Raw genomic sequence first — 3826 nt, forward strand, 5'->3', positions numbered from 1 at the left:
TTTTGATAAATAAGACAACATGATTTAAAAGTTTTGAAATAAAAGAACAGATAAATTACCATTTTTAAAATAAGAAAAAAGATTTAAAATTTTGAAAATAGTGGACGTTGAAGATACTATGCGCAGTACGTTCAAGTGGCCCCTACGACACCAGGACAAAGCCTGTTACGCGCGAGCCCAAGCAGATAACTGCCCACCTCCCACCCGACCGACCGAGGGGTGCAGCCGTATAACGCACGGAACGAATCGCGTGGACAAAATACACAATAGAAAAGACAGACAAACACATTATACTATAGCTATCTATTAACTAAATGGGATACGATAGATGTTTTAAGCATATTAATAGAAAACTCTGAGCCGATTACAGGGGATAGAAGATTGTAATCAGAGCAGAGGACCCTAAAAGGTTCATGCATAGCATAGTTAGAAGAACAACGACTAAGGGATAAAGGTATTAAAGGATGTCTACTCCGTCTACATGGTACCGACAGATTCACCTGAGCTAATAACTCTAGGAGCTTGTGCATAAAAATGACACCAAGCATAATTCTACGGTTAGTTAGGGATGGAAGGTTAATCAAGAGAAGTCTACTAGAATACGAAGGCAAATTGACATTGCGATCCCAGCTTAAGCCACGAAGAGCAAATAGCAAGAACTGCTTTTGAACGGATTCTAGTCTAATCTGGTGCGACTCATATTGAGGTGACCAAATGCAAGATCCATACTCTAAAATAGGACGGACAAGCGAAGTAAAAAGAACTTTAGTTGTATAGGGGTCATCAAATTCTTTTGACCAGCTTTTAATGAAACCCAGGACACTCATGGCCTTTGCGACCGTGGTGGAAATATGGGTGTTAAAATTTAACTTATGGTCCAAAAGTACGCCCAAATCATTCATATTATTTAGACGTCCTAAAGGGCTGTTGTTTAGAAAATAAGTGACCAGTTGAGGAGAGTTACGAAAAAAAGTCATTACCTTACATTTGGTAGTGTTAAGATTTAGTAGATCAGCTTGTAGCCGACTAAATGAATCTGTATCTTTATAAGTAAGACAAAGCTTGACATCGTCAGCATACATAAGCACACGCGAATGAACAATGACTGATGGAATATCGTTAATAAATAGTGTGAAGAGCAGAGGGCCAAGATGACTACCTTGAGGTACACCAGAAGTCACAGAAATGGAAACGGAAAAAGAAGACTTAAAAAGTACCTTCTGTTTTCTATTTGTTAAATATTCTCGAACACAAGAAAGGAAAAGGGGTGGAAACCCAATGTAGGGTCAGAAGAAAACTGAAGCTTACACCGCTGAAGATAATTCTTATAGCATTGTGTATTAAGCATCATGAATTTTGAACGAGCGACTGTATACAGAGCATAATCTGATGAACGACGTGTTTTTTGAAACTTCTTATAATATCGTGTCTTCAAATTTTTCAAATTGGATAGCTCGCGAGAGAACCAGGGAGGTTTGTTAAGCCGCTCCAGCCTACCAAGAGGCACACAAGTATCAAAGAGTGAATTCAGAGTATCACAGAAAAAACGAACAGCCGAGTTCATATCACTACAATTGTACAGATAAGACCAATCGGTAGTAGCAATGTTTTCATTAAGGCTGGCAAAGTCAGTCTTACGAAAGCACCTAGTTAGTGGTAACTCATTTGAACCAAGTAATGGTGAAAGCAAGGGCAAATCAATTTTTAAATTTAATGTAGGATGAAATTTGTCTTCTGGAAGAACAAATGGTTCGATCCTAGAAACCTCACAATAAGAAGAATCCAATACAAAAATAAGATCTAACGATTTTCCATTAGAATTTAAGACAGGATTGACTTGGGATAAAGATAAGCCTAGAAGGCCATCAATAAAGTCATGTGACAAAGAGGGCAACAACGTTGTAGATTCATCTGTTAGTGACCATGCTAAAGCGGGTAAATTAAAATCACCTACAACTATGAGCATGTCTTGACTCGAAACTAAAGAGGAGACAAACTGAATTGCCTCTAAATGATTTAAATATACCACCATGTCTGACAATGGTGGAATATAGGAACAAGTAATGAAAGCATTAAAAGATTTAAAATTTACTTTAACACCGACAAAATCAATCTCCTGGGTACTAGAAAATTGAATCATTTCAGATGATAAAGCAGCATCAACAGCTATCAGAACGCCACCACCTATGCGAGAAATCCGGTCACGTCTGAAAATAGAAAAGTTTGTGGAAAAAACCGATGCATCAGCAATATCAGGTTTTAGCCAAGTCTCTGTGAAAGCTAGAATGTTATGATCAAAAGAAAGACTATCTACATAGAGATTAGGAAGTTTAGATTTTAGTCCTCTAACGTTCTGGTAACCCAGGTTAAAGCACGAAGCTAGTTTTTTGACACACCAGCATATGCTGATGTGGCAGGAATAGTATTAGTTGTTGTTGTAGGCAAGCGAATCGGTTGCCGATTTTTCTTTTTTACAGTATATTCCTTAACTATCATATGTTTAGGCCAAAAATCTTCTCGACATATAGTGTCGAAGATATTGGCAGAAACACTAATTTTAAAGGACGAAATGTCCCGAGAATAAGAAAATTTAAACTTCTCCACCGCAATATTCGAGACGTTAACTTTCTTCCGAATATAGGCTATTACATCATCAGATGTGACAACAGGGTCTAGCCTAGAAACAAATATATGTTTCTTTGGTGGTGTGCCAACGAGAGGCCGCGGTCCTGAAGCGTCAGCCGCAGCAGTAACGTTGGACAAGTCACCCACTGCAGCAGTCAACTTGTTTACGGGGCCCTCGATACTTTTAGAACTATCGGCAATTTCCATTGGAATGGGTAATTGCCCAGACACATCGGACACTACAATAGGCATCGTTTTTAAGAGATCATTCCCAGGTGATACCGGTAATTCATTACTAATAGCATTCACAACCGGACTCTTAAACGATATCAATTGCTGTACATTAGGAGTGGACGGTGCATGAGACCGGTCGGGGACGATAAAAGACGCTGGCGGATCTACAGATACAGAAACACCCCAAGGACTGGTCCTTTTACGTTTCGGAGACTCATTTATAAGCGATAAACTTCTGAACTGAGTCTCCACCGCAGTAAACTCCGCTTGGAGTTTATTAAAACCTGCCCTTAAAGTGTCAAAACTATCTCTAGTCCGACACATAAAAGAGCGCATCTCATTCTCGACCTCCCGGCAAGCATCACATCCATATTTTAAGCCACCACCTTTAGCAATAGACTCCTTGATTCTGCCTGTGTAACCTGCACACTTAACGTGAACCGCATTGTCACACAACCAACAAAGAATATAATCATGGGAGTCAACCGCTTAAGCGGCAACTATGCAATTATTTTTTGAGCAGACAACCATTTTATCAAAAAGTTTAATTTAATTACAAAAGGAAATACAAAAATAAAAAATAAAAATTCTAAAGGTAAAAAATCTGTGTATAAGAATATACTGACCAATTCTGACACAAGGGTTAATGTGCAGAGTAAGCCTTCACAACTAAAGAATAAAAAGAAATGAAAACACAAAAACAAAAACACGTATCACAGAGTCGCGGGTAGGCAAAAGACGAGAGCGCAAATCAATCAAGAATAGGAAAGAGCGGGAGAGCGCGTCAAATTGAACACATGCAACAACAATTTGTACGCAAGAGCGCGAGAGTTAGTTAAAACGGTAAAGACACAAAAGCAAAAGAGATAAACAAAACAACAACACCGCTAATGCAAGTATTGTTGTAAGTTTTGATTTTATTTAAATTTAAACAAAAACGACAGCAAGAATTCGCGAAATGAAAATA

Source organism: Drosophila willistoni, unplaced genomic scaffold, assembly GCF_018902025.1.
Source record: "Drosophila willistoni isolate 14030-0811.24 unplaced genomic scaffold, UCI_dwil_1.1 Seg747, whole genome shotgun sequence".
Classification (NCBI taxonomy): Eukaryota; Metazoa; Arthropoda; class Insecta; order Diptera; family Drosophilidae; genus Drosophila; species Drosophila willistoni.